Genomic DNA, 22585 nt, shown 5'->3' with positions numbered 1-22585 from the left:
GGATTCTACTAAACTACAACAATAAGCTACCATTATGGAACACATACACATATATAATCACACAATATTAACTTCAAGTGTTGGCAGCTGAGCAATCAATGGGGATTCAAAAGGTTTCACTCCTTGTAAGCTGCTATACATGTAATAAAACCGCTGCTACCGTGTGGAGATCGAAATTGCGAACAAATTGTGAGATGATAGCAGACGGATTAAAAATGGAGGAGGTCAGTGTATGTTCCTTTGTCTGTAAGGATTCAAAATGGAGGTGGTCAGCATATGGTCCTTTGTTTGGAAGACCACATGGACAGGAAAGAGAAACACCGGATGAAGAGGAAGTCCCGCCCCCACACACATCACAGGAACATGAGCGTGTCATGCAGAAGGAACTCCAATCAGGGCAGTTGGGAGTGAAACTGACCTATCAGAGGAAGGCAGATGGAGAAATACAAGGGGGCCCATGCCGGAGGTCACTATAAAGGAGACACAGAAGCGGGAAAATTAGAAGGACAGAGGGAGCCATTTGAAATGGCCAGTCAACTTTGTCAGTCTACCACTGATCACCCGAGGAGGAGTGTATGTATGTATGAAGGTCAGACATAGAGCATAGATATTGCTGAGGAGTGCTTTTATGTACGTTACTGTGGACCATATGTACGTCTGACGAAACTGTGGGCATATATATTACCAGGGCGAATTATTAAACTGCGGGCTTATGCATTGCCGAAGGTGCACCTATGTAAGCTTGAATTTTAAACTGTAATGTGAATAAAGACCACTTTTATTGATCACAAACTTATCTGTCATTGTTACGCTTATTTGTAAATGCTCCACTTTCTACTCCTGCGTTCCTGCTTTGGATCCTTACTTGCCAGGGTCACTGATTGGGAAACAGCGTGTGCACAGCAGAAAATCATGGGCTGCGTGCATGCAGCTTCCCAGTTTACCCCCATATACAGTTCCAATGGGCGAGGCTTTGCGCTGGGAGTGTGTAAGTGGAAATTTGCCCTTAAAGTCATCGATTTTGTTGGGGTTCCAACTGTGAAGCCCCATGCAGGTATAAAACACCTTACAGTTATACAGCACCTGGCCACATCTCTCAGGATGTGTACAACAGGCTGACACTCCCAGTGCAGTGCTGAGGGAGCATTGCACTGTCGGAGGTGCCGTCTTTCGGATGAGACATTAAACCGAGGCCCCGTCTGCTCTCTCAGGTGGACGTAAATGATCCCACGGCACTATTTTGAAGAAGAGCAGGGGAGTTATCCCTGGTGTCCTGGCCAATATTTATCCCTCAATCAACATAACAAAAACAGATTATCTGGTCATTATCACATTGCTGTTTGTGGGAGCTTGCTGTGTGCAAATTGGCTGCCATGTTTCATACATTACAACAGTGACTCCACTTCAAAAACTACTTCATTGGCTGTAAAGCACTTTGGGATGTCCTGAGGTCATGAAAAGCGCTATAGAAATGCAAGTCTTTCTTTCTTTTAATGACCTCCATTGAATGCTATTTGTTACGTGAGCAAACACAGCAGTCACTTTACGAACAGCAAGCTCCCACCAACAGTTATGCAAACTGTCGATCCATTTTTGGGGCAGTTGGTTAAGTGAGGAACATTACAAAGCATATCTCCTTCCAAAAATGCCACAGGGTCTTTGACATCCCACCTGAACAGGCAGACAGGGCCTTGGTTTACCACCATGAACAAGACAGTAACTACTTCAGTGCTGCACTGGAGTGTCAGTCTAGACCATGTGCTGTCTTCCTGGTATAGTACTCTAACCCACAATGTTCTGGCTCATAGAGAAGAATGTTACCAACTGAGCCAAACTGATGTTGCTACACAGATACTAGATCAACCAGGCAATTTGCAATGGTCAAAAAAAAATAGCCAGAGCCAGCACTGGTGCCTCCTAGCCTGATACTGATCCAACCTCTCACGTTGCGATTTTAACAACTCTCAATTTAAGTTTAGCTTTCTTTTCAGGCAATCGAAAAATTTGGAATTTGGATCAACGCACAGGTTGCATGGACTCTGATGTGTTAATGCATCAATTTAAAACATTTCTAATTGTTTTTCTATGATTTAAAGTATGAACTTTTAAAACCACTATTCAGGAAGCTGGAGCCATAGCCAGAGGCTATGAGAAAGGCAACTGTTGGTAGCCATGTTTCTTTTGGGCATTACAGCCATGTTTCTTTTAGGCGATACAGCCATGTTTCTTTTAGGTGTTACAGCCATGTTTCTTTTGGGCATTACAGCCATGTTTCTTTTAGGCGTTACTGCATTGTTTCTTTTAGGCATTACTGCCATGTTTCTTTTAGGCATTACAGCCATGTTTCTTTTAGGCGTTACTGCATTGTTTCTTTTAGGCATTACTGCCATGTTTCTTTTAGGCATTACAGCCATGTTTCTTTTAGGCATTACAGCCATGTTTCTTTTGGGCATTGCAGCCATGTTTCTTTTGGGCGTTACAGCCATGTTTTTTGGGGACATTACTGCCATGTTATTCCTCCTACTTTTCAAGAGCCCACCTTGCAGTACAAATCTGAGCGGTTTCACAAGCAGAAAGCCATGCTTCTGAATGCTCAGACCCAGAACTCTGGATCGTAATATCAATTGGGTTTAATAGTGAGGGTTGTTTGTAAGAAACACAATAAAATCTATTTACTGCTGATTCACAAAGCACAAATTGTAGCCCTGAGCAACCATGGGTGAAGCCTTAGCTGGTTTGTACTGGAACTTAATCTGAGGAGTATGATTACAACAAATAACAACCACAGGTTTTGTGTTATATATATCCTTATTGCCATCCATTACAGTTAATATTAGTATGATACAACAACTTATGTCCATCTAGTTACTCCTCGCCTGGAGAACAATGCCTCAGAGCACATTACATAAAGGTGGACACTGAGCAGGAGAGAGAAGCAGGAAACACAGTCGGGATGCAGCACAAAATCAATGTTTAAGGAAGCATTTGAAAGCCAGGAATAGAAGCGGCAGGATTTTGGGATGACACTCCCAGAGGGAGGGCTGCCGATTGTGGAATGAAGGGAACACAGACACAAGAAGCAAACTCATGTTGCAGGAATGAAGGGAACATGTGGGGATGTGCGGCTGGAGGAGGTCACGGAGGGAGGGTGAGATGAGGTCTTGGAAGAATTTGAACATGAGGGCAAGGATGCTATGGTACAGGATACCAGTGAGGGGAAAATTCCCTCCATACCAAAATCCTAAATGTGTATATAAAGAGCATGTTGAAGTTCACACTCTATGTTGCAAAAAAAAAAGGAAATCTTCTCATTTATATTTTCCCTCAATCTTCTCCCCTCCATTCCTGAGTGTGGTGAATTATGATGGAACAAAGTACCATAGATATTGGCAGCCCTCGAGCACCTCATCTAAGTAGGCACATGTGAACCTGGATGATGTAGCCAATTTGACCATGAGCCAAGCTCGTCCTGTCCTTATCTAAGGTCAGGGGTCACTAGATAGTAATCAGGAGCTCAGTTCCTTCGAAACTTGTGTCATTTTTAATTTGCTTTTCAGAGTTGAAGCTGGAATTGTTACCCTGACATCACATTCAGAACCAGCAGTGCATGTATCAGTTGCCTGGCAACACATTGTAGCCTGGCAACAACTGTAGACCAGAAGTTCAGCAGAAAACGTGGCTGTTGTAGAAGTCTTGCTAATCGTGAGAGAAGACAAATATATCGTTGGTGAAATACATCTGCACACCGGCGGTAAATTTGGCACTCACCGCAAAGGTGGTAAACTGACAGAATGGATCAGCCAACCATTACAGAATCCATCAACCATTACAGAATCCCCCAACCATTACAGAACACACCAACCATTACAGAATTGCCCAACCATTACAGAATCCCCCAACCATTACAGAATCTGCCAACCATAGAAACATAGAAGATAGGAGCAGGAGTAGGCCATTCGGTCCCTCGAGCCTGCTCCGCCATTCAATGCGATCATGGCTGATCATCCAAATTCAGTACCCGGTCCCTGCTTTCTCCCCATACCCCTTGATCCCTTTAGCCTTAAGAAATATATCCAACTCCTTCTTGAATATATTTAATGTATTGGCCTCTACTGCCTTCTGTGGTAGAGAATTCCACAGGTTCACCACTATCTGGGTGAAGAAATTCCTCCTCATCTCAGTCCTAAATGGCTTACCCCTTATCCTTAGACCGTGACCCCTGGTTCTGGACTCCCCGACAATCGGGAACACCCTTCCTGCATCTAGTCTGTCCAGTCCTGTCAGAATTTTAAAAGTTTCAATGAGATCTTCATTCTTCTAAACTCTAGCAAGTACAAGCCCAATCGACCCAATCTCTCCTCATACGTCATTCCCGCCATCCAAGGTATCAGCCTGGTGAATCTTCACTGAACTCCTTCCATGGCAAGAACATCCTTCCTCAGAGAAGGCGACCAAAACTGCACACAATACTCACAATTACAGAATCCCCCAACAATTACAGAACACCCCAACCATTACAGAAACCCCCAACCATTACAGAACACCCCAACCATTACAGAACGTCCCAACCATTACAGAATTCCCCAACCATTACAGAATCCCCCAACCATTACAGAGTCCCCCAACCATGACAGAATCCCCCAACCATTACAGAGCCCCCTGTCTGGTTTCCAAATGAAAATCGGGTGGGCTCTATAGCAGGCAGTTGATCTGCTCCACCAGTTTACCACCCAAGCGGTAAAGGGAAACAACTATGCTGTTGCGTAAAAGGAAATGGCTCTTCCAGGACTTTTTAAAGGAAAACTTTTCTTTTCTGCTCACTTGAAGTCACTGATTTAGATTCATAGAAATTACAGCACATGAAGATATACGAGCAGGTCGCTTGAGTTGAAGAGCTTGCTCTGGACCAGACTCACCGTGCCGGTGCCAGTGCTAGCTGTGTCAACTAAAGCTACCGACTCCAATCTCATTGCCCTGATTTATGCTGGGATTATTCTTCTTAGAACAGAAAAGGTTAAGGAGCGAGTTAATAGAGGGGTTCACATTTTGAAGGGTTTGGATGGAGTAAATAAGGAGAAACTGTTTCCAGCGGCAAGAGGGCCGGTAACTAGAGAACACAGGTTTAAGGTAAATGGAAAAAGAACTAGAGGAGAATTTTATTTACGCAGCGAGTTGTTGTGATCTGCAATGCCCTGCCTCAAAGGGTGGTGGAAGTAGATTCAATAGCAACTTGCGAAAGGGAATTTGATATACACTTGAAAAATAGAAAAATTGCAGGACTGTGGTGAAAGAGCCGGGGAGTGGGACTAATTGGATATTTCGAAGAAGAGCAGGGGAGTTCTCCCCAGTGTCCTGGCCAATATTGATCCCTCAATCAACATAACAAAAATAGATTATCTGGTCGTTATCACATTGTTGTTTGTGGGAGCTTGCTGTGTGCAAATTGGCTGCCGCGAATCCGACATTACAACAGTGACTACAGTTCAAAAGTACTAATTGGCTGTAAAGCGCTTTGAGACGTCTGGTGGTCGTGAAAGGCGCTATATAAATGTAAGTCTTTCTTTCTTTCAGAGAGCTGGCACAGGCACAATGGGCTGAATGGCCTCTTTCTGTGCTGTAAGATTCTATGCTGGGGTACCAGCCCCCCCGCCATATCTAAACCACTTCTGAAACCACATCCAAATGAGTGCCTACAGGCTGCCTCACTGCTGAGCTCAATCCTGACCTCACCCAACAACTACCTTTTCCAGCATGAATGCATGCAAGGACGGGAACCCTTGCTGATTATCCCCTTGTCTAGCCCAAGGCAACTTAATCCAATTATAACATCCCTCATGCTGTTCAGGTTGAGATTGGATAATTCAGCAAAGAGCCTGGGCCTTCCTGATCTTAGTAGCAAAACATAGCTATCAGCCAAGGTACATCAAGCTAACAATTGCCATGACTCATCTTTTAATAATTTTAAGAAATAGGAAAAGCATGCAAAGATAAAAGGTCATTTAGTCATCAAGAGGGTAATTTTGACTTTATTTGTATTCATTTGCAGGAGGTGGGCCTCGCTGGCAAGGCCGGTATTTATTGCCCATCCCTAATTGCATTTGAGAAGGTGGTGGAGCGCTGCCTTCTTGAACCGCTGCAGTCCATGAGCGATGGTGTGATTTTTATTAATCGGCAGAGATGTAAACCGGGCTGCCGACTCGCTATCATCAGGTTTACACTCATGCACAAAGTCATTACATTACATACATAGGATATACGACACAGAAACAGGCCATTCGCAAATTAGCAAAAAATATAAAAACAGATATTAAGAGTTTTTATAGTTATATAAAAAGAAAAAGGGTGGCTAAAGTAAATGTTGGTCCCTTAGAGGATGAGACCGGGAAATTAATGGTGGGAAATACGGAGATGGCAAAAACACTGAATGAATATTTTATATCAGTCTTTACAGTAGAAGACACTAAGAATATTCCAACACTGGACAAACAGGGGGCTAAAGGGGGGGAGGAGCTAAACACGATCAAAATCACTAAGGAAGTGGTACTCGGTAAAATAATGGGACTCAAGGCGGATAAATCACCTGGACCTGATGGCTTACATCCTAGGGTCTTGAGGGAAGTGGCGGTAGGGATTGTGGATGCATTGGTAATAATTTTCCAAAACTCCCTGGACTCGGCAATGGTCCCGGCAGACTGGAAAATTGCTAATGTAACACCCTTATTTAAAAAGGGCAGTAGACAGAAGGCTGGAAACTATAGACCGGTTAGCCTAACATCTGTGGTAGGTAAAATTTTGGAGTCCATTATTAAGGAGACAGTAACAGGACATTTGGATAATCATAATTTAATAGGACAAAGTCAGCATGGTTTTATGAAGGGGAAGTCATGTTTGACAAATTTGCTGGAGTTCTTTGAGGAAGTAACATATAGGGTGGATAAAGGGGAACCAGTGGACGTAGTGTATTTAAACTTCCAAAAGGCATTTGACAAGGTGCCACACAAAAGATTATTGCTTAAGATAAAAAATGACGGGATTGGGGGTAATATTCTGGCATGGATAGAGGATTGGCTATCTAACAGAAGGCAGAGAGTTGGGATAAATGGTTCATTCTCAGACTGGCAATCAGTAACTAGTGGTGTTCCGCAGGGGTCAGTGCTGGGTCCCCAACTCTTTACAATCTATATTAATGATTTGGAGGAGGTGACCGAGTGTAACATATCAAAGTTTGCAGATGATACTAAGATGGGGGGGAAAGTAGTGAGTGAGGAGGACATAAAAAAACCTTCAAGGGGACATAGACAGGCTAAGTAAGTGGGCAGAGATTTGGCAGATGGAATACAATACTGGAAAGTGTGAGGTTATGCACTTTGGCAGGAAAAATCGTAGAGCAAGCTATTATCTTAATGGCAAGAAACTGGAAAGTACTGAAGTACAAAGGGATCTGGGGGTCCTGGTGCACGAAACTCAAAAGGTTAGTATGCAGGTGCAGCAAGTGATTAAGAAGGCCAATGGAATGTTGGCTTTCATTGCTAGGGGGATAGAATATAAAAATAGGGAGGTATTGCTTCAGTTGTACAAGGTATTGGTGAGACCGCACCTGGAATACTGCGTACAGTTTTGGTGTCCATACTTAAGAAAGGACATACTTGCTCTCGAGTCAGTACAAAGAAGGTTCACTCGGTTAATCCCGGGGATGAGGGGATGGACATATGAGGAGAGGTTGAGTAGATTGGGACTCTACTCATTGGAGTTCAGAAGAATGAGAGGCGATCTTATTGAAACATATAAGATTGTGAAGGGTTTGGATCGGATGGATGCAGGGAAGATGTTCCCGATGATGGGTGAAATTAGAACTAGGGGGCATAGTCTTAGAATAAGGGGCTGCTCTTTCAAAACTGAGATGAGGAGGAACTACTTCACTCAGAGGGTGGTAGGTCCATGGAATATGCTGCCCCAAAAAGCTGTAGAAGCTACATCATTACATACATTTAAAACAGAAAGAGACAGTTTCCTAGAAGTAAAGGGAATTAAGGGTTACGGGGAGCGGGCAGGAATTTGGACATGAGTCTAGGTTCGGATCGGTCATGGCCCTGTGGGTAGCGGAGCGGGCCCAGGGGCCGTGTAGCCTGATCCTGCTCCTATTTCGTGTGTCTAATTCTGTTAGATTCAGGAGATGGTTCTGTGATAGTGGATTGGCAGTTAGGATCAGATCAGCCATGATCTTATTGAATGGCGGAGCAGGCTCGAGGGGCCGATTGGCCTACTCCTGCTCCTACTTCTTATGTTCTTATTCGGCCCAACCAGTCCATGCCGGCGTTTATGCTCCACTCGAGCCTCCTCCCGTCTTTCCTCATCTAAATCTATCAGCATAACTCTCTAATGCTTGTCGAGCCTCCCCTTAAATGCATCTATACTTTTCGCTTCAACCACTGCCTGCGGTAGCGAGTTCCACATTCTCGCCACTCTCTGGGTAAAGACGTTTCTTCTGAATTCCCTATTGGATTTTTTGGTGACTATCTTATATTGATGACCTCTAGTTATGCTCTTCCCCACAAGTGGAAACATTCTCTCTTTATCCACTATCAAAACCTTTCATAACCCCATGTAATATCTCCAAGTTTGCAGACGACACAAAGCTGGGTGGGCGTGTGTGCTGTGAGGAGGATGCTGAGAAACTCCAGTATGATTTGGACAGGTTGGGTGATTGGGCAGAAGCATGGCAGATGCAGTATAATGTGGATAAATGCGAGGTTATCCACTTTGGTGGCAAAAACAGGAAGGCAGATTATTATCTGAATGGCAATAGATTGGGAGAAGGGGAAGTGCAACGAGACCTGGGTGTCCTTGTGCACCAGTCGCTGAAGGTAAGCATGCAGGTGCAGCAGGCGGTTAAGAAGGCAAATGGTATGTTGGCCTTCATAGCAAGAGGATTCGAGTACAGGAGCAAGTATGTCTTGCTGCAGTTGTACAGGGCCTTGGTGAGACCACACCTTGAGTATTGTGTGCAGTTTTGGTCGCCTTATCTGAGGAAGGCTGTTCTTGCCATGGAGGGAGTGCAGCGAAGATTCACCAGACTGATACCTGGGATGGCAGGAATGACGTATGAGGAGAGATTGGGTTGATTGGGCTTATACTCGTTGGAGTTTAGAAGAATGAGAGGGGGTCTCATTGAAACTTATAAAATTCTAACAGGACTAGACAGACTAGATGCAGGAAGGATGTTCCCGATGGCCGGGGAGTCCAGAGCCAGGAGTCACAGTCTAAGGATAAGGGGTAAGCCATTTAGGACAGAGATGAGGAGGAATTTCTTCACCCAGAGAATGGTGAACCTGTGGAATTATCTACTACAGAAAGCAGTGGAGGCCAATTCATTAAATATATTCAAGAAGGAGTTAGATATATTTCTTAAGGCTAAAGGGATCAAGGGATATGGGGAGAAGGCAGGGACAGGGTACTGAATTTGGATGATCAGCCATGATCTCATTGAATGGCGGAGCAGGCTGGAGGGGCCGAATGGCCTACTCCTGCTCCTACCTTCTATGTATCTATGTCTGCTCCTTCCATAAATCACGTACAATCTGCTCTATGATAAAGGCGCTATATAAATGCAAGTTGCTGTTGTTACAGGCAATCAAGCAACATTGCAGAATATTCATCCGTCCTCACATTCCACTGAAAAGTTCTGCATAGATACTCCCTGACCCCAATGGTGTAATCACCACTTGGATTAGTATGGAAATTCCCAGCCAACATTTCCTGATCTCCCATTTTGACTTGGGCGATTTTTTATCCCTCTTTCTGGTATTAACAAATCAGTTCCAAATATATTTTATTTCCTGCACACTATTTTACCCAACTAACATAGTTGTACTAAATGATGAGAAGAAGAATGTCAGATTGTTTGGGCTGGAAGTGCTTTATCACCAAGTTGCAACCAAAAAAAAATTCACGACTGCTTCTGGATGGGAGTATTACTGTTATCATCTGTGGGCAGGTGGTGTGCAGGGGTGGGGGGTTGGAATCACATGTTTACACTTCTTGAGAGCAACTTTATTCCTACTTTAGGTTTGCCTGATAAGTTCCCGATTCAATAAGGGAGTGTTCGCAATTGCCTTGGGTCCACGAGTAGCTCTTGGACAGTAAGGGACGCAGAAGATTTGATGGGCAAAGTGGCCTTTTTATTTGGCAAACTATTGAACTGCAACCAATCGCTCCCATAAGTAATAAATCAAAGCTTTAATATCCCATTTGTGGTATCTGTTTTTCCAAAGACTTCCTTGTTAATTTCACATCAGAATCCAATAGCCAATATGTTTGAGTGGCAATTACATTCTAAACTGTTGGGTGAGAATTCACTTTAACTATGGAAATCCGATGCAACTCAAACTATATTTGGACTGCATGATCCATACTCACGTTTCAATGCACCCTAGAAGATTAAAAAAAACACTTGAGGTTAGGTTGACCGTGGTGGCTGTGGGCACAGCTGGTGCCAGTGCTCCAGGCACCATTTGAGCTGTGCTTGCATCACTATCTGACCTCGGTTTTCTTCGCTCTACCATTGCCGGCCGCGCCTTCAGTTGCTCTGAAATTCTTCACCTTTCTAACCCTCTCTCTCCTCCTTTAAGACGCTCCTTAAAGCCTACCTCTTTGACCAAGCTTTTGGTCATCTGTCCTAATATCTCCTTATCTGGCCCTACGTCAAATATTGTCTGATAACGCTCCTGTGAAGCGCCTTGGGACGTTTTACTACATTAAACGCGCTATATAAATACAAGTTGTTGTTGTTAAAGGCAATCAAACAACATTCCAGAATATTCATCCAACCTCACATCTTCATTAGTCAACCCTGGATTTTTGACAACATTGGCCCCATCTGCTGGCCCAAGAAATGCAAGAAGCCTCATGTCCCATAGTGCATTTAACTACCTCGGTCTGTATCTGTCCCTATAACCACTACCAGATAGTGATACTTTTTTTAAAGGATTTAAGCTCCTCAAACTCAATTGCTTTTGCTGGGAACCGGTTTCTCTGAAAAGCAGCCGGTAAATGCTAAAAAATAATGCTCTTTTAATACAGGTTAGAAATATTTGAATACCAGTTGCATCTCACAGTGTTTCTTTGCATTAAGTAATTATAAAAATGCTAAACGTTTTGACAAATAACCATGGATAAGTAGCTAAGATTAAATATCCTTATTATTTCCTGCACTAATGATTCATAACACTGTTTATTTTTAGATCTGACTGCCAGATCTCCTACGGTTTTGTTCATGGGTTGCCTGCAGCCTGGAGTGTGGTTTTTGATGTTAACCACAGTCCCACTGCAGGCTAAATACAACAGTGGTTCAACCATCTCCATATTCCAGCAAATTTACCAAAGCAATATAACGCATGACGAACTTAAGATACAAATATTACTCACTAGATGTAGAAAGATAGAGATATATTTGTAATACTTTGTGCTTACCAATTCACAAAACTAGCTAAGATGCAAGTTACAGTGTGTTTCCCTTCCCCAAAACTCCTCTTAGCTATTTAGGTTCTGTTTCTCCACGTCTCACAGGGGAGTTATATTTGTTCAAGATGTAAATATAGGCCTTTATTACCTCTAGCCTTGACTATTGCAAAGCTCTCCTGGCCGGCCTCCCATCTTCCACCCTACGCAAACTTGAGTTCATCCAAAACTCTGCTGCCCATATCCTAACTCGCACCAAGTCCCGTTCACCCATCACCACTGTGCTCGCTGACCTACATTGGCTCCCAGTACAGCAACGACACGACTTTAAAATTCTCATCCTTGTTTTCAAATCCCTCCATGGCCTCGCCCTTCCCTATCGCTGTAACCCCCTGCAGCCCTGCAACCCTTCTAGATCTCAGTGTTCCTCCAATTCTGATCTCTTACGCTTCCCTGCTTTTCATCGCTCCACCATTGGTGGCCGTGCCTTCAGCTGTCTAGGCCCTGAGCTCTGGATTTCCCTCTCTAAACTTCTCCTTGTCTCTACCTCTCTCTCCTCCTTTAAGTGGCTCATTAAAACCTACCTCTTTGACCAAGCTTTTGGTCGCCTGTACTAATATCTCTTTATGTAGCTCGGTGTCAAATTTTGTTTGAGAACGCTCCTGCAGATGTTTTTCTATGCTAAAGACACTGTGGGCCAGAAATTCGGGTCTTCACGGGTGAGAACACGCAGTGTACTTGTTGTGTATGTACCTTTAAGAGAAGAACTGATTCTATACTGCAGTACCGGCAGTGACCACCCCTGTATATAAAGCCATAGCAGGCTTCTGTACTTCAGTCTTAAGTTACCCTCTGTTCAGTAAATACCTGTTTATTGTTCTCCTGCAGTCCGTGTATTATTAAGGCGCGGACACTACAGTGGCGACGAACAGGTTCGAACTCACCTGCAGTACTGCATCACCTCACGGGGATCTTTCCCTGAGAAGAAGCTTCTTGGAGGTCGAAGTCAGAGCAACGGGCGTCGACCGCGGGCAACTGCCCAAGGATCCCTCGGAGTTCGGAGAGTTGCAGGAGAGGCTGTGGAGAGCTGGGCTTGGCTCCCCAGTCAAGGTGTTCCAGCAAATCGTGCTGGTAGCAGGTAGTGCGCTGACCCTTCCGGACTGCGAAGGGCTCGAGCTCGATCGAGCGGCTCTGCAAAAGGGGCCGTGCAGCGTCGTCGGGAGGAAAAGAGAGAGAGGGTGGAGTGCACAGGGCGCGGTCGGTGCTCAAGAACCGGGCAGCGTAGCGAAAATAAAACAAGGGGAAGGAAAAGTGAGACGCGCCGAAGCCGCGGGTCGCCGCCATTACCCTGCAGAACGCTAGGAGCAGCGTGGCAGCAAGGGGAAGAAGGAAAAGCGCGGGAGGCGCCATTTTATTCCATTGGGGAAGAAGGAAAAGCGCGGGAGGCGCCATTTTAAACCACTGGTGAAGAAGAAAAAGCGCGGGAGGCGCCATTTTAAATCACCTAAGATGCCGAAAAGTGGCAGTATCACTGCTTTCGACAACGAGGTAGAAGACTGGACCACGTATGTGGAAATAATTTAACTGTACTGCAAGGCAAATGAGGTGGCCGATGGAAAGAAGGCATCGGTATTATTAAATTTGATGGGCGCGAGAACGTACGGCCTATTGCGGAATTTAATTACCCCAGCTAAACCAATGGAGAAAAATTTTGAAGAGATTGTTAATATCTTACAGGAACACCTAAACCCTACACCGCTGCTGATAGCAGAAAGATTCAAGTTCCATAAAAGAAACCAGCACAAAGATGAGAGCAATGCTGACTATCTTACGGAACTACGCAAGTTATCGAAGCACTGCCAGTTCAGAGCAGGACTGGCAGACACCTTACGGGATAAGTTTGTCTGCGGGCTCCAGAGTGAAGGAACCCAGAAACTACTACTTTCGGAAAAGGACCGGACGCTAGAACAGGCTTTCAGCGTGGCAGTATCCTACGAAGCAGCAGCACGGGGAGCTGCGGAAATACAACAGAAACCACAAGAATACAGCGCTAACGAAATGGTGTATGGAGCAGAAAAGTGCTATCGCTGCGGCAGAACAACCCATGATCAGAAGGACTGCTGGTTTAAGGACAAAGTATGCAGGCAATGTGGGAAAATGGGACACATAGCAAGAGTCTGCAGGTCGGGAAAGAAAACCAACACTACAAGAACTACTAAGGAAAAGTACAAGAAAGTAAAGAAATTGACAGACAGTAGTTTGGAAGATCAGGAGAGTGATAAGCACTCCGGGAGCAGGAGACTAAGTTGTCTAAAGTTACACAACGTGATCGCAAAGGAGGATCACCGAACCATTTGGGTCATGCTCATGATAGCAGGGTCCCCAGTAAAGATGGAATTGGACACAGGATCAGCCCTAACTGTCATGAATCGATGAGACTATGAGCGGCTATTCTCACACATACCTTTGAAGGACACGTCCATTGTTTGAAGACTTACACGGGGCAAAAAGTCTACCCCAGAGGAAAAATAAGGGTGCCAGTTGAATACAACGGCAAGGAAACACAGAAACTGTATCTATATACACTACCAGATGGAGGACCACCATTATTGGGACGTGAATGGATCCGAAAAATACAATTGGATTGGCATTCCATTCAGGCGCTAACTGTGACTGATAATAAAGGATGATGACGTCACACCTGGCCGACTGTCAAAGATTCTAACTGACGCGAAAGAGGTGCTCCAACAAGGACTTGGGACTCTAAAAGGAGTAACGGCAACGATAAAAATCGAAGATAACGCAAACCCAAAATTTTTTAAGGCCAGACCGGTACCTTACGCGATCCACCCAGCCGTTGAAGCAGAGCTGGAGAGTCTGGAGTGTTCGGGTGTGCTGTCCAAGGTGGACTGGAGAGAGTGGGCTACACCCATCGTTCCTGTAATGAAGAAATCATTGAGCAGCACGCCTGGGGAACCGAAGAAGGTTCGCATCTGTGGGGACTTCAAGGTAACTGTGAACCCAGTCCTGCACACAGTACAATATCCACTTCCACGGATAGAAGATATTTTCGCCTCACTATCTGGAGGGAAACGCTTTACAAAAATTGATCTGGCCCAAGCGTTTCTACAAATGGAGGTGGAAGAAGCATCTAGGAAATACCTCACGATAAACACTCACAAAGGCCTTTACCAGTACAATCGACTGGTATTCGGGGTAGCATCAGCCCCGGCTATTTGGCAGAGGGCGATGGAACAAGTCCTGCAAGGGATCCCGGGGACCCAGTGTTATTTGGACGACATCCTGGTTACGGGCGAAAATGACAGTGAACACCTTGCCAACCTGGAGCAGGTGCTCACGAGATTACAGGAATATGGGCTACGAGCCAACCGCCCCAAATGCGAGTTCTTCAGGAGACAAATCTCGTATTGTGGCCACATGATTGATGAGGAAGGGTTGCATAAATCGCCGGACAAGATTGAGGCTGTAGTCAAGGCTCCAGCACCGGAAAATGTGTCGCAACTGAGGTCGTTCCTCGGGTTGGTGAACTACTACCATAAGTTCTTGCCGAATTTATCTACAATTCTGCACCCACTGAACGCCCTACTGCAAACTGGAGTAACATGGAAATGGAGTGATGAGTGTAAGCGTGCCTTTCAGAAATGTAAATGCCTAATCACTTCAAAAGAAGTATTGGCCCACTACAATCCAACACTACCGATTCGGTTAGCATGTGATGCGTCTCCCTACGGCATCGGAGCGGTGCTGTCACACAAATTCCTTGACGGTTCAGAGAGGCAAATAGCCTTTGCGTCGCACTCGTTAACATCGGCTGAGCGTAACTACGCCCAGATTGACAGGGAGGCCCTCAGCCTGGTGTGGGGGGTGAAGAAGTTCAATCACTATCTGCACGGGCAGAAATTCACCCTACTGACTGATCATCAGCCCCTGGTCTCCATTTTTAACCCGAAGAAGGGCGTTCTGGTGATGACGGCGCAACGGCTGCAAAGATGGTCACTTTTTCTAGGGGCACATCAGTACGACATAGAGTACAAGGGTACGAAACAACATGGAAACGCTGATGGGCTGTCGCGCCTACCGTTGCCTACGGTAGAGGAAGCACCTGCAGTGGACCCTGTTGAGATATTCCATGCGACCATAGTCGAATGTCTACCTGTTACAAACTCAAGTATAGAGAAGGAAACCCGAAATGACCTGACACTCTCTCGGGTCTATGATTTGACGGTGAAGGGATGGCCAGCACATGGCGACTCACTGTTACCAGCATTCTCGCCAAGGAGAGAACAGCTGTCAGTGTGCCGGGGGACCTTGATGTGTGGATCCTGAGTGGTAATTTCACCCAAGTTGAGAGATAGAGTGCTCAATGAGCTTCATGAGGGTCATCTGGGAGGGGTAAAAATGAAGAGCCTAGCCAGGGCGTTTGTGTGGTGGCCGGGAATCAATAAAGATATCGAGGATATGACCAAGAGATGCACAGGATGCCAGAAGGTCCAAAACGCTCCACCACAGGCCCCGCTACATCCATGGGCGTGGCCCTCATCTCCATGGCAATGGGTACACATTGATTTTGCTGGTCCATTTATGGACTCAATGTTCCTAATCGCTGTGGACGCCCATTCGAAATGGCCAGAGGTCATCAAAATGTCCTCCACCACCACGGAGAAAACTATTGCAGTCCTACGGACCATCTTCGCCAGGAATGGCTTGCCAGAACAGATTTGCTCCGACAATGGGCCACAGTTTGTGTCCGAGGATTTCCGGAGGTTTCTGAGGAATAATGGGGTGAAACATTACACATCTGCCCCATATCATCCAGCCACAAATGGATTGGCTGAGAGGTTTGTTCAGACCTTTAAAAAGGCAATAAATGCAATGTATAACGACGACATACCACTACAACACAAGGTGGATAATTTCTTGTTTGCTTACCGGTATGCGACACATGCAGTCACCAACCAAGCTCCAGCCATAATGTTCTTCAACCAAAGGCTAAGATGTCGCTTGGATTTGCTCAAACCAAACATAAGACGAGATGTTGAGGATAAGCAATTCCAGCACATAAATGAGAAACCAACCAGGAGCTTCAAGATAGGGCAACCAGTCTTGGCCTGCGACTACCGAACAGAAAAATGGCAGCCAGGAACGATATGCACACAGCAGGGACCACTAATGTACACAGTGGACGTTGGAGAGAGCATCGTGAGATGCCATGCTGACCAGATTCTAGAGTCACAGGAACAAGCCAAACCCATACCACAAGCAGGTGCACCTGGTAATGAACCCGAAGTACAGATTGCGTCTACCTCAGATGCAGTGGTATTGGAAGCTGACGAACCAACCAATGACAATGAGCCAGAATCAACTCCGCCGCAAGAACAGGATACTCGAGAAAGGCGCTATCCAGTCAGGATCAGGAAGCCTCCTCAAAGACTGAACTTACAAATGATCATTTCAGTTGATGTATATAGTGCAGAGAAAATTGTAATTGTAATTAGTTATCATTTAATTGTTAAACAAATGTTATGTACTGTTTATCTAAAAGGGGAGGAATTGTTGTGTATGTGCCTTTAAGAGAAGAACTGATTCTATACTGCAGTACTGGCAGTGACCACCCCTGTATATAAAGCCATAGCAGGCTTCTGTACTTCAGTCTTAAGTTACCCTCTGTTCAGCTGCAAGCACGAGCAGAGGGAGCAGCCAGACTTTGGAGAGTGGATTAAAGTGGTGGTCCCCTGACCAGGAAGAGGAGGAGAACGTTGGACCACCACCACCACCAACTCCACCATCATTACATCAACTGAGGTGCCTGGAGAGAGAGGACAGGGGAGGAGAAGGAGAAAGGAGGCCTACATCAACATCAACCAGGGGAGAGGCCTTTTCTATCACTGCCTCCCCAAATTGGCCTCCACTTCAGGAGAGGGAGAGAGGGGAGAGAAACCAACTGCTTGAAAGGAGGGAAGAAAACTTCATCCGGAACATCTACAGGTGGGTGTTATTTGGGGCACTCTCCCAAGGCTTTGTATTTTAGGTGGGGGGAGAAAAGAAGAAGCAAGGCCGGATCATCAAGGGGTGTAGTGTGTGTCTCTTGTTAAAAGCTAGGCCACACACACCACTAATTAGCATCCCTTCTATTGCCTGCCCTGGGAGAGCTTGGAGCTGCCCAAGGTGAAGTCCTTAATTTAATTTAATTACATCGTTAAGACCTGTTGCAGGACTGAGCCTGGGCTTCTCCAGCTTTTCCAGGTGAAGACGTCTTCTCCCCCTGCCAGAAGACCACCACCACCAAAGACTTTTTCCATCGGAGAGTGCAACCCTGCCAACACCCACCCACCATCCTGAGTGGCAACACTGCCCTTTGCGGCCTCCCTCCTTCCCACCCCCCCACCTCTCTCTCTCTCTTTGTCTCTCTCTGCCTGTCTTTCTAAGGCACCTTAGTTTCATCTATTTTATTAATTGCCAATTGAGCAGAGGGGAGAGGGCCCCTCTCCCAATTTAAATCAATAAGGAGAGAGGTGTGTCCTCATTTTAATCAGCTCCCTCTGCTCAATAGAGGACAAAAAAAATATATATACACCGAGGCCATTAACACCTTCAGGCCTGTGACTTGGGGTGAGTGTAGCCCTTAAAAAAAGCACCCCAGAATGGCGACTGCGTCTTCGCCGGTGGCGGGGCCAGCCGGGACCTATGCGAGAGTGGTAGCCACAGCCACAGCTGCTCCCGCTGTTCCTGCTGCCCCGTCACCTTTTCGATTAATAACAAAAAAGCTTGGGGTGAAGAGCTACACTCACCCCACTATGACCATCAAGGCCTGCGTCAAGGCCATGGCTGGGGTTGTCGGCCCCTCAGCCATCGTCGCGGCCTCGAAAATGTATGGGAAGGCTGTGTTCTTCCTGGGGTCGGAGCGGGCGGTGTCCCTGGCTGTCGCCAAGGGGCTCACCGTGGGCGGGACCTTCCTGCCGGTGGATCCTCTCGAGGCCACCGCGCAGAGGATCATTATTTCCAACGTCCCGCCCTATGTTCCTGGTGAGCTCCTCCTTCCCCATTTGCGACAACTTGGGGAGGTGAGGTCGGGGATCACACCCATCCCGCTCGGCTTCCGGGAGGCCAGCCTTCGCCACGTCTTCTCCTTCCGGCGCCAGCTGTTTATCCAGCTGGCGCGGGAGGAGGACACTGACGGGGCGTTCGTCGTCCTCCACGAGGGGACCGCCTACCGCGCCTTTTGGACGTCGGACGGTGTGAGGTGCCATGCCTGCAGGGAGGTGGGGCACATCAGGAGGAACTGCCCTGCCTCCAAGGCCGCCAGATCATCTCGTGCGGCCGAGGCTGGCGCCACCGCCGCCGCCCTTCCCCCCGGATCTGCCCGCGCGTCAAGTACATCTGATGCGCGGTTGACGTCGGGGGCCGATGCCACCAAGGCCTCCGGCGGGGGGGAGGGAGCGTGTCCGGCCGGAAAGAAGGCGCGGGGAAAAAAGAAGCACCTTAGGGCGGGTCCCCCCGTGGATGGCGAGCCCTTGCCCCTTGAGCCCCTTACACCCGCGCTCCTCGCGGAGTTGATCAGGGCAGATGTGAGCGGGAGGGGCCTCGTGCCCGAGCCTGTGGCCGCAACCGCCGCAGCGGTAATGCCAATACCTGCGGCCGGGCTCGGGCCCGAGGAACCCGACAAACCTGCTCCGCCGGAGGGAGTCGAGGAGGAGGCCTTTGCAGACATGGAGGTCTCCCTCGCTCCCTCCGTGCTAAAAAGGCGCGACCCCCTGGATGAGGAGGAGGACCGGGAGGAGGAAGGTCCCTCCGAGCAGGGGGGGTCGTCGCCCGCCGCGGGTACTGCGCCCCCCCCCCCCCCAGCGCTGTCGTCATCACCAGCGATCGGCAGGGGTCGCCTGTCCCTCGGGAGGCTGAGGCAGATGTCTGTCCAGCACGTGCCTCCCGGGGATGGGGATGAGACCCTGCCCGTGGGGGGGGGTTGCGGAACAACCCGCGGCAGTAATTGAAATTGACCTTTTATCGGTGCCGTTACCCCTCGCCGGGTCGGGCAGCCTGGGGGCTGGGTCGGGCGAGCTCGAGGATAATGAGCTCGCCCAATGCAACCCGGACGTCTCCCAGGGGATGCTCGTCCTGGTAGAGCTTTTAATTCAAAACCCCCCGTCCGCTGGGTCGGAGGTTGGTGGCGGGGAGGAGGATGGCCCCCTGGCTGCGTCTCTGGTGCCGGACGTACTGGAGGAGCTGGAAATTGTTCTCTCCCCGGTTTCTCCGGTCGTTCCGGCGTCTGAGGCGGAGGGGAGCTGATTAAAGTTAACGGGTCCTTGACGGCGCCCCTTCGCTTCGGGAGGGGGGTGCGTCAGGGATGCCCCATGTCCGGTCAGTTATATGCCATTTGCGTGGAGCCTTTCCTGCGCCTCTTGCGGAAGAGGTTGACGGGACTGGCTCTGCAAGGGCCGGGCGTGGATGTGGTCCTCTCGGCTTACGCCGATGACGTGCTCCTCACGGTCACGGATCCCGCTGACTTGCGGAGGATGCGGGAATGCCAGCAGATTTACTCGGACGCATCCTCCGCCAAGATCAACTGGGAGAAATGTTCCGGACTCCTGGTGGGTCAGTGGCGGGTGGACTCCCTGCCGGAGGAGTTCAGGCCTTTCGCCTGGAGCACCACGCACCTCCTCTATTTGGGAGTCTACCTTAGCCCTGCCGAGGACGCTTGGCCGGCGAACTGGCAAGAGCTGGAGGCCAAAGTCACCGCTCGCCTAGGACGCTGGACAGGACTGCTCCGAGTGTTGTCCTACAGGGGTCGAGCGCTGGTCATAAACCAGCTGGTGGCCGCCATGTTGTGGTACCGGTTGGTCACTTTGATCCCTCCCCCTGCGTTTGTCGCCAAGATTCAGAAGAAGCTCATCGACTTCTTCTGGGACAAAAGGAAGCACTGGGTCTCTGCCACGGTTCTGTGTCTCCCGCTTAGGGAGGGCGGTCAGGCGCTGGTGTGCCTTCGCACCCAGGCTGCGACTTTCCGTCTTCAGACGCTGCAGAGATACCTGTACGTCGAGAATCCTCCGAGATGGTGTGCGCTGGCGACGTTTTTCTTCCGCCAGCTGCATGGCCTCAATTACGACACGCAGCTCCTGTTTGCGAAAGTGGGCAGCAGGCGTGCCAGCCTGCGGGAGCTGCCTGTCTTCTACCAGGAACTACTATGGGTTTGGAACTACGTCGCTTCCAGGTGGAGCTCTCCCCCGTCAGGAGCGGCGGCTTTCCTTCGGGAGCCGCTGCTCAGGAATCCGCACCTCCACGAACACGGGTTCGGGCGGCTGGCGGAGGGTAGGGCTGTGGCTGGCAAGGTGACCAGAGTCGGGGACCTGCTCGATGGCGGAGGAGCGGGCTGGATGGCGCCGGAGGAGCTGGCGCGGCGCCTGTCCTGGGCCAACGTCCGGCTCGCGGTCGAAACCATCGAATCGGTAAAAGCGGCACTGGGCCCCGACTCCACTAGGTGTATCGAGGCGGCTCAAGCACGTGGGGCGATCCCGTCCGAGCTTACCCCCGTTCGGACGGAATTCCTCATCGGCGCCCGGCCCCGAAACTCCCCTCGGGAACCGGCGCCTCACAACTTGAGCCGTCTCGAGGAAATACCCTCAGTGCCTTTTCATTCCGCGCGGAGGGTGATGCGCTATCAATTACTCATAAAAGACTGAGAGTTAGAAGAGTAACCAAAGGCTTTTATTAACAACAGAATGGAGGTCTGCCTCGCGTGGTCGACCGGTCCATGATACTAAGGGCTGGGGAGCAGTCACCTTTATACTAGGACCTGTGGGAGGAGTCAGCCGAGGCATGTCCAGGCATGTACACAGTGGAATACAAACAGGACAAACAGGAATACAAACAGTGGTTTACCACATTCACCCCTTGTTTAAAATTGAGTCCGGCGGGGTGAAGTGTATTAAAAGTTAGTGTATTGGAGTCTCTCCGGAGGTCTTGTCTGCCGCTGTGATCTGCGTGGCGACGGCAGGGGTAGTGAAGTTTCCGGCGTCGAGTCCAGCGTAGGCTGTGGCACAGGCGTGTCGTCCTCGTAGATGTCGAGCGGGTCGCGGGGCCCAGGCCTGCCGTCTGCTGGGGCTGGATATCGGATCGTGGGGGGGGGTGATAGTGGGTAGTGGGTTACTGCGGCCCCCGAGGGTGCAAGGTCTCTTATGGAGACTGTGTCCTCCCGCCCGTCCGGGTATGCGATGTAAGCATACTGGGGGTTGGCGTGGAGGAGGTCGACCCTCTCGACCAGGGGGTCCGTTTTATGGGTCCTCACGTGTCTTCTCAGTAGGACCGGCCCTGGGGACGTCAGCCATGGCGGTAGCGATGTCCCCGATGTGGACTTCCTTGGGAAGACAAACATTTTCTCATGAGGGGTGGCGTTAGTGGCAGTGCAGAGCAGTGACCGAATAGAGTGGAGCGCATCGGGGAGCACATCCTGCCAGCGGGAGGTTGGAAGGCCCCTAGACTTTAAGGCTAGCAGGACGGCCTTCCAAACTGTCGCATTTTCTCTTTCCACCTGTCCGTTCCCCCGGGGGTTGTAACTGGTGGTCCTGCTTGTGGCAATACCCCTAGTTAGCAGGTACTGACGGAGTTCGTCGCTCATAAACGATGAGACCCGGTCGCTATGGATATAGCTGGGGAAGCCGAACAGGGTGAAGAGGTTGTTCAGACATTTAATGACCGTGGCACTGGTCATGTCCGGACAGGGGAAGGCGAACGGGAAACGGGAGTACTCATCAATAATATTGAGGAAGTACACATTGCGGTCGGAGGAGGGGAGAGGCCCTTTAAAATCGACGCTCAGGCGCTCGAAGGGGCGAGTGGCTTTTATCAGGTGGGCCCTGTCTGGTCTATAAAAGTGCGGTTTGCACTCAGCGCAGACTTGGCAGTTCCTGGTCATGGTCCTGACCTCCTCAATAGAGTAAGGCAGGTTGCGGGCCTTGATGAAGTGGAAGAACCTGGTGACCCCCGGGTGGCAGAGGTCATTGTGGAGGGCCCGCAGTCTATCGATCTGCGCGCTGGCGCAGGTGCCACGCGATAGCGCATCCGGGGGTTCATTTAGCTTCCCGGGCCGGTACAAGATCTCGTAGTTGTAGGTGGA

At 48.7% G+C, this 22585-nt stretch overlaps 1 protein-coding gene across 1 annotated transcript in view; it reads right to left on the bottom strand.

Annotated features, from left to right (window-relative positions):
- gabrg3 (gamma-aminobutyric acid type A receptor subunit gamma3) overlaps nucleotides 1–22585 on the bottom strand; it is a 102336-nt gene that overhangs the window by 33274 nt on the left and 46477 nt on the right. The window lies entirely within an intron of this gene.

Source organism: Somniosus microcephalus, chromosome 10 (genome assembly GCF_052327205.1).
Source record: "Somniosus microcephalus isolate GS21.2 chromosome 10, FLI_Smic_1.0, whole genome shotgun sequence".
Lineage (NCBI taxonomy): Eukaryota > Metazoa > Chordata > Chondrichthyes > Squaliformes > Somniosidae > Somniosus > Somniosus microcephalus.
Note: the sequence above shows the minus strand (reverse complement) of the source record. Positions and strands in the feature narration are given on the sequence as shown.